A 14,415-nucleotide genomic window follows, 5' to 3' on the forward strand; every position below is an offset into this window, starting at 1 on the left:
TATCTGGCTTTTTGATTACATTGTCCTACTAGGTGTGCAGTGGTATCTCATTGTGGTTTTGATTTGCATTCCCTAATGGCTGATGATGCTGAGCATCTTTTCATGTGCTTATTGCCATCTGTACATCTTCTTTGGAGAAATGTCTATTCAAATTATCTGTTCTTTTTTTAAATTGGGTTATTTATCTTTTTATTATTGAGTTCTAGGAGTTCTTTTTATATTTTGGATACTAGATCCTTATCAGATATATAGTATGCAAGACTTTTCTCCCATTCCTCAGGTTGTCTTTTTACTTACTTGATGTGTCCTTTGATGCACAAAGTTTTTAATTTTGAAGAAATCTAATTTATCTAATTTTTCTTTGGTTGCTTGTGCTTTTGGTGTCTCATATCTAAGAAACTATTTCTGTGTATCCTTGATAACCATAGCAGTGTAAGAATTGTGGCAAAATGTGGCATTGCTTTTAAAGCTTCCATCTGGAAGTTGCATACATTACATATGCCCACAATTTATTAGCCACAGAGTGGCCCATGGATTTACCTAGATTGAGGGGCAGAGGAGTGCAATCTCATCATGTGTCTAGAAATGGAGAAGACGAGAAATATTTGGTAAATGGCACTAATGACCACCGCAATTTTGTTCACATTTGAGAAACACTAAACTTGGGATCACCAAAAAACAACATATCTGGTGTATGTTAGAACCAAAAGAAATACAACCAGAGCTTATGTCCTTACCTTATCTCAAGGGCCTATATGAGAAATGGTCACATGAAAAAGTTTTACATCTTCAGCAAGTTTGGGCCAAAATACACTGTCATGTTACTTGGTGGTTTTTATATAAGGAAATGCATGGTTATTCTTCTTAGAATTTAGTAACAGGAAAACATTTATTTCTAGATAAACATGTGCTTCCCTTTTATTAAGAATGGGAAATATGTTTCTATTTTTACTTTTGTTACTAGGAAGCTCAGGGCTGAATTTAATGACCATCTTAAATCCTTACAGTATAGCTAATATACCCTTTTTTTCAAATATTAAGATTTTTTCCTAAACCTTTATTTTAACCATCCTGGGTCATGTTTTTATTTGAACTACCTCATTTCTTACAAAGCAGTTAGCATATTAATGATAAATAAATTACAAATTGTATTATCCTTTTTCAGATATAGTACTGAGGGAAATATGCTTAATTTTTAAAACTTACAGATTATTCTGCTCTGTTCATGCATCAAAACTGTAATACTCAACTTAAGACATAAAAGTGGTACAGTGTGGTAAGGGCATGGGAAAATGGGCAAAGGCTCCTTTTACTCTTAAAGCAGACACTTTAGCAATTGTATGATACTGTCAATTTACCCTTTGGAGAGGGGAGAGTGTTCGTTTGGTAATTATATCACAAACCTTAAAAAAAAGCCTTTTAAGACCAAGCAAGAACCAGCATCCAGGAACAAGAGCACTGTGCTCCTCCCTCAGAATGAATGGAGACAAGAAATCTGATGTTTATGCCCAAGAAAAGCAGAATTTCATCCAACACTTCTCCCAGATTGTCAAGGTGCTGACCGAGGATGAGCTGGGGCACCCAGAGACAGGAGATGCTATTGCCTGGCTCAAGGAGATCCTGAAGTACAATGTCATTGGAGGCAAGTACAACTGGGGTTTGACGGTGCTGGCAGTGTTCCAGGAGCTGGAGGCGCCAAAGAAGCAGGATGCTGATAGTCTCCAGCAGGCCCTGAGTGTGGGCTGGTGTGTGGAACTGCTCCAAGCTTTTTTCCTGGTATCAGATGACATCATGGATTCATCCCTCACCTGACGGGGACGGCTTTGCTGGGATCAGAAGCCAGGCCTAGGTTTGGATGCCATTAATGATGCCATATTGCTGGAAGCATGTATCTACTGCCTCCTGAAGCTCTATTGCCGGGAGCAGCCCTATTATCTGAACCTGATCGAGCTGTTCCTGCAGATTTCCTATCACACTGAGATTGGGCAGACGTTGGACCTCATCACAGCCCCCCAGGGCAATGTGGATCTTGGCAGATTCACTGAAACGGGGTACAAATCCATTGTCAAGTACAAGACAGCTTTCTACTCCTTCTACCTTCCTGTAGCTGCTGCCATGTATATGGTGGGCATTGATGGGGAGAAGGAGCATGCCAATGCCGAGAAGATTCTGCTGGAGATGGGAGATTTCTTTCAGATTCAGGACGATTACCTTGACCTTTTTGGGGACCCCAATGTGACTGGCAAGATTGGCACTGACATCCAAGACAACAAGTGCAGCTGGCTGGTGGTTCAGTGTCTGCAATGGGCCTCTCCGGAACAGCACCAGATCCTGCAGGAGAATTACGGGCAGAAGGAGGCCGAGAAGGTGGCCCGGGTGAAGGCGCTGTACGAGGAGATGGAGCTGCCAGCTGCGTTTACGCAGTACGAGGAAGACAGTTACAGCCGCCTTCTGGGTCTCATTGAGCAGTACTCTGAGCCCCTGCCCCCAGCTATCTTCTTGGGGCTGCGCACAAGATCTACAAGTGGAAAAAGTGACCCAAGAGACTGCGAGGGCTAGGAGGGGAGGCTCTTAATAAATTAGTCTAAACTTCAAAAAAAAAAAAAAAAAAAAAAAAGGCTTTTAAGCTATTAGACTTAAAATTCAACTTCTGGGAATTCATCCCAGGAAAAGAATTTTGGATGTGAGCAAAGATTAATAGCAATATAATACGTGTCACTTTTAAAGCCCCCGCTTAGTGCTTTGTATGCATTAATTCATTTAAAAAGTAGGTACCACTGTTGAACTCATTTAACAGATGAGGAACCTGATGCTCAGAGAGGTTAATGACTTGCCTGAGATCACTCGCAGCTAAAGAAGGGTAGTGTCTGGGACTCAAACCAAAGCAGTCCAACTCTAGAGCCTAGAATTTTAATCATTATTCCAAGTGCAGATGTAAGAGCAAAATCTGGAGACAATAAAAATGTCTAAGGATAGTAGTATGTTGAATGAAGTCATACATTGGAATACTATGTCACCATTTAAATATTACATGCTACCACTAATGTGAACTTAGAAAAATGTAAAACAAATGGTTTATAATGTAGAATGTAGGGGAACTAGCAATAGAGAGCGATTAAGGAAGGGGGACAATAATCCAAGAACAGATAAGCTATTTAACGTTCTGGGGATGCCCAGGAATGACTATGGTCTGTTAATTTCTGATGGATATAGTAGGAACAAGTTCACAGAAATGTTGCTATATTAGGTAACTTTCTTGGGGTAAGGTAGGAACAGGTTGGAAGTAAAGCAGTTATCTTAGGTTAGTTGTCTTTTTCTTACTCCCTTGTTATGGTCTCTTTGAAATGTTCTTTTATTGTATGTTTTTTTTTTTTTTTAATTTTTTTTTCATACAGGTGATTTAAAAAGGAAAGGAAAGTTAAAAAAAAAAAAAAGAAAAACAAGGAAAAAAATATGTAGTGCCGCCTTGAGGAGCCTGTGAAGAATGCAGGGGTATTGGCCTACCCCACCTCGATGGTTGCTAACATGACCACAGACATAGGGGACTGGTGGTTTGATAGGTTGAGCCCTCTACCATAGGTTTTACCCTTGGGAAGACGGTTGCTGCAAAGGAGAGGCTAGGCCTCCCTATAATTGTGCCTAAGAGCCTCCTCCCAAATGCCTCTTTGTTGTTCAGATGTGGCCCTCTCTCTCTAGCTAAGCCAACTTGAAAGGTGAAATCACTGCCCTCCCCACACCGTGGGATCAGACACCCAGGGGAATGAATCTCCCTGGCAATGTGGAATATGACTCCCGGGGAGGAATGTAGACCTGGCATCGTGGGATGGAGAACATCTTCTTGACCAAAAAGGGGATGTGAAAGGAAATGAAATAAGCTTCAGTGGCAGAGAGATTCCAAAAGGAGCCGAGAGGTCACTCTGGTGGGCACTCTTACGCACACTTTAGACAACCCTTTTTAGGTTCTAATGAATTGGGGTAGCTGGTGGTGGATACCTGAAACTATCAAACTACAACCCAGAACCCATGAATCTCAAAGGCAATTGTATAAAAATGTAGCTTATGAGGGGCGACAATGGGATTGGGAAAGCCATAAGAACCACACTCCCCTTTGTCTAGTTTATGGATGGATGAGTAGAAAAATAGGGGAAGGAAACAAACAAACAAACAGACAAAGGTACCCAGTGTTCTTTTTTACTTTAATTGCTCTTTTTCACTTTAATTATTATTCTTGTTATTTTTGTGTGTGTGCTAATGAAGGTGTCAGGGATTGATTTAGGTGATGAATGTACAACTATGTAATGGTACTGTGAACAATCGAATGTATGATTTGTTTTGTATGATTGCGTGGTATGTGAATATATCTCAATAAAATGAAGATTAAAAAAAATAAAGTGTTGCAGAATTGACTTATTGATAATATATAATATTGCTGAATGAAAAAATCAGAACATAAAATAGTATGCCAGTTATGATATAAATATGTGTGCATGTGTATGTTTTTGTGTGTGCATTTGTGTGTGTGTGTGTGTGGGGGGGGTGTTCACTCACTGAACTGAGTCTAGAGGAATGAATGGTTTCCAACCTTCCCTAAGGATTAGAATCGCTGGAGAACTTTTAAGAAAATACCGTGGTTAGGCCCCTCTGCATCACACAGCATTTCATTCAGAATCTCTGCAGGTGCATCCCAGGGTTCGTTGTTTTAAAAAAGTTTCCCAGAATATTGTAATGTGCTTTCAAGTTTAAGGAGCATGGGCAGGTACCCCTAGGTATTAAGAGTGCATGTCTCTGGCTAGAATGGGCGTATGCTTGTTCTTTCTTTTTCTTTTTTTTTTTTTCTTTTTTAAAAATAATTTTTATTAGAGAAGTTGTGCATTTACAAAACAATCCTACATAAAATACAGGATTCCCTTACAGGTCCCCAACACCAACTCTTACATTGGTTTTGAAAATTTGTTACAATTGATGATAGCATTTTTCAATTCTATTTTTTAAAGTACTTACACTTGTTACAACTGATGAAAGATTATTAAAGTAGTACTATAAACTGTTGTCCATAGTTTATGTAGGGGTATTTTTCCCATATTCTCTACCTATATTTTTAGGCATGACTTTATTTTATTACTCTACCTTACACTGGATAAAAGGTTGTCAGTTACTAGGATTTTAAAATCACATGGTCACAAAGTGAAAGTTATATAGTTATGCAATCATTATCAAAGATCAAGGCTATTGGATTACAGTTAAACAATTTCAGGTATATCCTTCTGACTATTCTAATACACTGGAAATTAAAAAGATATCTATATAAGGAGTCAGAAGTCATAATCATTTCTTAAATCTTAACTTCTCAGTTACAACTCCCACCTCTTATTTGATCATTCTCTCAATCTTCAGAGATATCTGGCAATGATCATTCTAACTTCTTTGCACTGAGAAGGTGTGTCAACATAATGGGGTGGAAGAGTGAAATTGGTTGATGTTCTTGGGGAGACTGGAACCTCTGGATTTCAGGGCTTGTCTGGCATAGGAGCTAACTGGAGACTTCAAGCTTCTGAAAATCTAAACTTAGTAGGTAAAACTTGGATAAAGTCTTAGATAAAGCTCAGCATATTTAGGATTTTCAGAAATACTGTTGGTTGGGGCTTCGCTTACTGTGGCAATTTGCATTATGTGGCAGAAGCTTGCATAAGAGTAACCTCAAGAATGACCTCCTGTCTCTATTTAAAATCTGTTAGCCACTGAAACTTTATTTTGTTTCATTTTTCTTACCCTCTTTGGTCTAGAAGGCATTGTCAACCCATGATGCCAGTGTGACGCACATCTCTGGGAGTCATGTTCCACATAACCAGGGATAATTAACCCCTGGGGGTCATGTCCCATGTAGGGGATGGGTAGTGAATTTATTTGTGGATTTTGGCTTAGAGAGGTCACATCTGAGCAACAAAAGTTTTTCTGGGAGTGACTCAGGCATAATTCTAAGCAGGCTTAACTTTTCCATTACAAAATTAAATTTCATAAGGGCAAGATTGAGGGCTTGGTTTATTAAATTGAGAGTTCCTAATGCCTGAGAGAATATCAGGAATTCTCCAGGTGGCGAAGTTTTAATATTTCCACATTTTTTTCTCCAGTCTCTCAAGGGGCTTTTCAAATACTTTTTTTCTTTTCTACTCAAGATTATCTGGTATGTGTCAGGGTATTACAATAAACTGTGCAGAACAAGAATATCTTATTTCCTATTCTAAGTTCCATGTAATTAGGTTGTTTAAATAAACTGACCAGACAGGTTAAATTAGATAGTGTGCTACAGAAAATTTAAGTTTTGGACAAGATAAACAACTCTTCCTTTGGTTTCACACAGAAGTTGAAGTTTTAAAATACAGACATTATCATCCTTTATCCTGTATTATGATTTACCTTATTCCTAACCATATCATCTTCATTCATATCTCTAATTGTAGTCTGATCTCTTTTTCAGCTTCTTTAACAGTTGCTGTATAGATTAATGCTTGTTTTCAGAGCTGCAGAACTCTAACTCTGAGTCTCAGGTGTCACACAGTTACCCAAAATTCCAGGGAACTTCCAGGTTACACACAAAGAGCACATCTCAGAATTTAGAGATAACAGTTAAAACCCAGGAATAAATGTGACTGCTGTAGGAACTTCCGATTTAGGAACCTTTACACTGAGCCTTAGAAAACATTCTGTATTCCTTAATTAATTGCCCAATCTCTGCCCACTTGCTAACTCCTTATAATCTATGCTCTTGAATTTAATTCTCATTATTTGCTAATTATAGTTAATTTATATTTGTGAGACCATACACTATTTGTACTTTTGCTTCTGGCTTATATCACTCAACTTATTGTTCTCAAGGTTCATTCACCTCATTGCATGTCTCCTGACTTCATTCCTATTATGTAGCTGCATAATATGCCATCATGTGTGAACAGCACAGTTCATCCCTCTCATCAGTCGATGTACCCTTGGGATGCCTCCACCCATTGGTCATCATGAATAATACCACCATAAACACTTGTATGCAAATATCTACCAATATCCCTGCTTTTAGTTCTTCCAGGTGGATACCTAGTAACTAGATTGCAAGATAATATGGCACCTCTATTTAGCCTCCTGTAGAAATGCCATGCTGCCCTCCAGGTTGGCTTAACATTCTACTTCCCTACCAACAGTGAATAACTATATTGCTCTCTCCATAACTTCTCTAGCACATGTACTTTTCTGCTTATTATTTTTAAATTATTTTTATTTGATATTCTTGAATATATAGATTTTATTGAGATATATTCAATACCATATATTCCATCCATAGTATAAAATTAATGACTCACAGTATCCACACTTAGTTGTGCAATCAGCACACTCAATTTTAGACATCAATTGCTCCAAAGGGAAAAATGACACATACACCAAAAAGAAAACTCAAAAAACATATCTTCTATCCACCCCCCAATTATTTACCCCTAGTATTGTTATGGAACATGTTATGGTTGATGAAAGAATATTAAGCTATTATTGTAAATATAGTCCATAGCAAGCAATAGGTAATTTTCCCCGTATACCACTCTATTATTAACCCTTTGTACAAGTGTCATGCATGTGTATTAATTCATGCAAGAACTTATTTAAATTTGTAGTGTTAATTGGTGACATACATGACTGTAAACAACCACTTTCAATCCAATTCTCATATAATAGGGCACTATTACTTATAATTCCAATAACGAACTACCATTGCCCCTACCCATTCCCAAACATTTAAGTTCAACCTCGTTATCAATTCTGCATATACTAGGTAACTGCTTCCCCTTCTTTAGCTTCTACCTTCTACATTTATCTCCTATATTCTACATTTTCAGACTTTGAGTTTAATTTTCTAGGTATTTCATATTAATTAAATCCTACAATATCTGACCTTTTTTGCCCAGCTTATTTCACTCAGCATTCTGTCCTCAAGGTTCATCCATGTTGCATGCTTCAGGACCTCATGTCTTCTTACTGCAGCATAATATTCCATCATATGTATATACCACATTTTATTTATCCACTCTTCTCTTCATGGATATTTGGATTGTTTCCATCTTTTGGCAATTGTGAATAACGCCACTATGAACATCAGTGTGCAAATGTCTGTTCATGTCACTGCTTTCACATCTTAGTGATATATACTGAGTGGCAGAATTGTCAGGTCACAGGGCAACTCAATATTTAGTTTTCTGAGTAACCACCAAAGTTCCGCAGTGGCTGTACCATTTTACATTCCCACCAGCAGTGAATATGTGTTCTTATTTCTTCATATCCTCTCCAGCATTTATAGTTTCCTGCTTGTTTAATGGTGGCCATTTTTATATGTATGAAATGTTATCACTGTGGTTTTGATTTGCATTTCCCTAATAGCTAATGAAGATGAAATCTTTTCATGTGCTTTTTAGCCATTTGTATTTCCTCTTTAGAAAAATGTCTATTAATATCTTTTGCCCATTTTATAATTGGGTTTTTTATACTTTTGCTTTTGAGTTATTGGATTTCTTTATATATATTGGATATCAAACCTTTATCAGATACATGGTTTCCAAATATTCACTCCCATTGAGTTGGCTGCCTCTTCACCATATTGACAAAGTCCTTTGAAACACAGAAGTGTTCAATCTTAAAGAGTCCCCATTTATTTCTTCTTTCCTTGCTTGTGCTTTGGGTTTAAGGTCCAAGAAGCTATCTCCTAACACTAGGTCTTGAAAATGTTTCTCTATATTTTCTTCTTTGAATTTTATGATACTGGCTCTTATATTTTGGTCTTTGATGCATTTTGAGTTAATTTTTTTATAACATGTGAGGGATGGTTCTCTTTCATTCCTTTTGATATGGATATCCAATTCTCCCAGCCTCATTTACTGAAGATACAATTCTGTCCCAGTTCAGTGGATTAGTGGACCTTGTCAAAATTCAATTGATAGGGAGGGTGGGGACAGTCTAAGACATAATCAACATGGCGACATAAATAGCTACTGAAAACTTCTCTCTAGAGATTCAACAACAAAAAAGGACAATTCTGAATTGTTTAAAACTCTGGAGGACACAGACTGGAGTAAGACCCTTTGTAAAAGCCACTCCATTTCTGATACATTGCATTTCTGGCAGCTTTAGCAAACTGAAACAATCATGGAGGATAGTCTGGAAAATAAACTGGGCCTTTTTACTCTGGTATCGGTGGACGGGTGCTGCCAGAGCACTCCCGCCCCTACATGCATCACCACGACAAAGGGCCGTGTGGGCTCACTCGTGTCCGCATAGCGGCCACTGCGCCTCTTGGGGACTGTCTGTGCCACTGCTCCAGCCAGCGACCGCTCCAGCCAGTAGAGGGGAAACAACAGGAAGGTCAGACTCACGTTGGACAGCTATGGTTGCCGTCGCCGTCTTGCGTCCATCATGGCCGCCTTGCACGCCCCAGGATGCTGCTTCCTGAAAGCTACAGTGGCTTGCCCCAGCTGCTATCTCATGTCCATCTCGAACCCCTTGCATGCCGCAGACTGCTGCTCAGTTTGACAAATCACGGGATCCCTGTTTTTTGCTTTTTTGAATACTTTTTTCTATAATGAGAATATTACTTTTGAATTAGAGAAAATATTTTAAATCAAAACAGATACATTGGGTTCAGAGTCTAGGAAATGAAATACTTTGCTCCTATTACATTCCCCTACTTATATATATCCTACAACTCACTTTCTTATTTTCTGTTATGTAAATATATTTATAGCAAGGACAAACGTGTGTGTTTGTGTGTGTGTGTGTGTGTGTGTGTGTGTGTGTGTGTGTGTGGTAACTGGTACTTCAAGGGAAGTAAGGGTTGGTGTTAAGTTGATGGACTCACTTAGGGAGCCAAACCATACCACAGATGCCTTCTGGACCAAGCCAGATACAAGACTGCTGGTTCTCCAGACAGCTTGAGGTAAAAAATCTTTGACCTATTCCATTCAGCCCAGGAGCCACTCCTCCAAGCTGCTCCATGCCTGCTAAGCTGACCAACTGTCCCAGCTTGCCCATGACTCTTTCAGTTTTAGCACTGAAAGTTCCTAGTCCTGGAAAACCCTTCAGTCCTGGGCTAATGAGGGCATTTAATCAGCTTGTCCTGCTCTGGTGGACACTTTCATCCCATGCCCGTACTAAGTCTCTCTGAGCTGTGGCACTGCTGTTGGCTCCAGGTGAGCTCTGCTCTTCGTAATCACCAACCCAACATAGGGAGGCAGAGATGAAGCAAACCCTATCAATATTTGCTCCAAGGCTAAAGTACAAATGGAAAATATGTTTTTCTTTTTTCATCTTCTTTTTTCTTGGAAGGAGGAGGATAGCTCTAAGCCCAACAGTACCAGGATTTTCTCTTTTATTTTGCTGCTTAATGGCCTTGAACATGCTCAGTTTTCTAATCTACAGGAGAGTTATGAGTATTCTTGCTGAGTGGTACATTTCTTTAATATTCTTCAATCATAAAATATTTCTCTAGGGTATTTTAGAGGCCTGCCAGCCCACCCTTCATTGGGACATTACCTTAGGTAGGACTTTGTAAAAGCTGGCCTGTACTTTGCAAATATCTTTGGAAATGGAATCCATCAAACCAATCTATTTCTGTCTCTCTTTCATTCTCTCCCTCTCTCTCTCCCCCTCTCCCTCTCCCCCCTCTCTCAGTTAATTGTTTGATCTTTTCATACTCTTCTAAATCTTGGCACCTGTTTCAAATTGCACAGCACACTTTTTACATGATTTGACTGATAAAACAAAACTTTATTTCAAATTCACAGAGTCTATCAAACCCTAGTTGTTACTCATATCAGCCATGTAAAATAATTGCATATATATCACTCTCTTTTTCTAAATAAACTTGGTATATTAAAAATTTCTCCACTCATTTGGACAAGTGTCATCTTTATTCATCAATTCTGACTGTATCACAGTATACTGCTGATCCAAAGCCATTAAACGGAAGTATCTTTGATCTGTTAAAAGAACCAAAGCTTCATTCCCAAGCCACATAATACTGATTTCTGCTGATTTTTAGTCAAACTTAATTTTTCCTGGACTTCCTTGGAATGTTTCCTTCCTTGACTAGGATTTAACAAGAAAGAATCACATCAGCGAATCATTTTATTAGTGTTGTATTATGAAAAGCCCTGCAACATGTGCACAATATACCAGACTGTAGGAAATGACAAGGTAACAGCTTTGATTTTGTAAATTCTTCCTAATTTTCAGTAGAGTCACAGGTCCCTGCAGCAAGACAGAAAGTCAGTGGTATCTAAGGAGATGGCTAAACACAAGTTTGGCCACCCTGTGCCCCTCACCTGGGACGTGGTATGGAGTGAGGGATAGGGTTTGGCTCTGTAGTCAGAATGCTTGGGTTCACATTGTAGCCCTGCCACAAACGCGGATGTGCCTCTGACTCCCTAATTGGCCAAGGGGCTGATAACAGTACTGTCTCTTGGGATAGCCAAGGATTGAGTCAAATAATATATGTAAAGTGCCTATCACAGTGCCTGGTTAGGTAGCTCTCAAATGTTAGCTGCTGTTACTACAAAGAAAGACCGAATTCCTGTGAATTCCAAGAAATGTTTGGACTTTCCTTTCTGTAGTTAGTATTGCAAAAACAATAGGCATCTAGTTTTCCAAAATATAAAATTAATTATGCTTTTTAAATAGAACGTCTTCTGGATGTTTTGGTACTTGTTTCTCTTGGGGGACAGGCTCTCCCTCTTGAGAATCACCATGGTCCTGGACTGGGACAAGAGTAATTGAGTAACTGTAATTGCCCCAGCATCACCTGAGATCACACATCACCAGGATCTTTTCCCAGCCCTGGAGCTCAGACCAACTAAATCAAGCTATGAGGAAACTGGAGGGGGCTGCCTTTGACAGATGTGAGTAGCCTGGGGTTTTTTGGCTTGTCCAGAAGAAACTGAGTTCGAACTCTTAGTCTTAGTTTCTTGCAAAACCTGGTGCTGCCTTTTGTGGTTGTGTAGTACGGGTGACTTAGAGATAAGAGTTGGGTAGGGGAGCAATACAGAAATTCAGTTGTTTCACAGCTACACCAGGAACTTGGCGAGGCTGTTCTACTGGTGGGTTGGGTCCTGGATTTCTCAGGGAGGGTAGAGGCTCCCTGCAGAGGGTGATGTGGAAACATTGTGAGGTTTGTTCCTCTGTAGAGCAAGGAAGCAGGGAAAGAATTGCCAAGTCTGTGCCAGTGAAACCCACTCGCTGCTCTTTCAGAATCTTGTTTAGAAATTGGATTGAGATTCCAGCAACATGCTTGCACTTGAAAAATGAAAACATTGGGACAGAGCTGATGTTTACAAGTGTGAACTTGCTCTGGCATCCTGTGTACTTTTTTTGGCTAAGAAACTTCCATTCTTCCCTCTGCTCTTCTAAGCAAATCTTTGAGAAAGTGGGGTTCCAGCTGGGGAGATTTTAGTTGCTTTGTTCAAAGTGTGCAGTGGGTGGAAGAGGGAAGGTATTTTCCTGTCTCCAGCAATGGAGGGTGAACAGGAACTGTGGAGAAAGGAACTGTGGATTTGCAGCCAAAGAGATCAATGTGATATGAATGCATTTGACTTTTCTTTGGGTATTTAGGGAATGGGACTTAGCTCAGTCTCCTCCTGGTAGGAAGATACTTTCACCAAGCCCCAAGGAATGGCTCTTGGGTGGGTACAGTAAGCATTCTCTGGGGCTTAATGCAGGGCCTAGATGGCTTGGCTATAAGCATGCTTGGTTTTTTTTTTTTTTTTTTTTTTTTTTTTTTTTTTAGTCAATCAAACCTTTATTTATTTATTTATTTATTTTCAGTTTTTTTAAAAAATTATTGAGGCTTGTTTTATGTCCCAGCATATGGTCTACTCTGGAGAAAGTTCCATTTTCACTAGAGAAGAATGTGTATCCTGGTGATTTGGGATGTGATGTTCTATATATGTCTGTTAAGTCAAATTCATTTATCAGATTGTTTAGGTTTTCAATTTCTTATTAGTCCTCTGTCTGATTGATGTATCTGTTGGAGAGAGTGATGTTTTGAAGTCTCCCACAATTATTGTGGAAACATCCATTGCATCCTTTAGTTTTGCCAGTGTTTGTCACATGTATTTTTTGGCACCATGATTGGGTGCATAAACATTTATGATTGTTATTTCTTCTTGTTGAATTACCCCTTTTATTAGTATGTAGTGGCCTTCTTTGTCTCTACATCCTTGCATTCCAAGTCTATTTTATCTGAGATGAATATTGCTACTCCTGCTTTCTTTTGGCTGTAGCTTGCATGAAATATTTTGTCCATCCTTTCACTTTCAATTTCTTTGTGTCCCTGTGTCTAAGATGAGTCTCTTGTAAGCATGCTTGGTTTTGAAGAGAGTAGGGCCATGTTAGTTGCCAGATAAACTACAGGACCCCAAATAGTACATGTACTTATCCTAAAAATGCATTCATTGTTTATCTGAAGTTCAAATTTAACTGGGATCCTCTTTTTTCTTTTCACCTTCCTTCCTTCTCCCTTTCTCCCTCCCCTCACTTTCTCTCTCTCTCCCCCTCTGCTCTCTCTCTTTCTCCCTCCCTCCTTCTCTCTCTCCCTCTCTCTCTCTCCTAAATCGTTAACCCTAGCCCCGTGGGGCCTAGTGAGCTGAGCTGCAATGAGGTAGCAAACACTAGGGAGGTAGTGGAGTTAATTTCCTGGCAGTTTGTTGTGGGGGCTTGTGGAGACAGAGCAACACTGGGGAGCTCCTTCCCTGAGAGGTTTGCTAAATGGCAGAAAGCTGTATGGAACCAGAAAGGAGTTGATAACCTGATTAGGAACACCACTGCCTTTCTTCCTCATCTGGCAATAAAAATTCACAGGGTGGCTGTAGTCCAATCCCCTTCTCAAAGTCAGCCTTTGCTTCTCAGAGGACCGCCTCTGCTGTCTCTGATCAGTTGTTAGATGACCTGGCATGAGGTCATCTGTTGGTGCAGTGAGCTGGTCATCCTGCATTCCTGACCTGGGAAATGACACTCATGCTTCCTACCGATGGGTGCCACCCAAATGCCTGGAGGTTGTTCTGAGGGCTGATAACAGGAAATCCAATGTTAAGGGGTAATGTAATTGGGAGATATGGCAGTGTACTGACAAGAAACTTCACAGTTAGATAGATCTAGCTTCAAAGGTTAGAACCACTGCTTACTGTCTATTTGACCTTGGGACCAAGACTCAGTTTCCCCATCTCAGAATTGATAGTGATATTTACCTCACAAAGTTGCTGTGAGGGTTAAATGAGATAGTATATGCAAGGCTCTTAGAACAGCGTGTGTTATATAGTAAGTACTAAATTGGTGACTGCTTATTGCCTGATCAACACGTTAGTTCAATCTATCCTGTACCCCCATATTCCCATC

At 39.5% G+C, this 14,415-nt stretch overlaps 1 pseudogene; it reads left to right on the plus strand.

Annotated features, from left to right (window-relative positions):
• The first annotated feature begins 1,453 nt into the window (after window positions 1-1,453).
• On the plus strand, window positions 1,454-2,537 carry LOC119544690 (annotated as a pseudogene).
• The last annotated feature ends 11,878 nt before the right edge of the window (window positions 2,538-14,415 follow it).

The sequence above is a fragment of the Choloepus didactylus genome, chromosome 9, assembly GCF_015220235.1.
Source record: "Choloepus didactylus isolate mChoDid1 chromosome 9, mChoDid1.pri, whole genome shotgun sequence".
Lineage (NCBI taxonomy): Eukaryota > Metazoa > Chordata > Mammalia > Pilosa > Megalonychidae > Choloepus > Choloepus didactylus.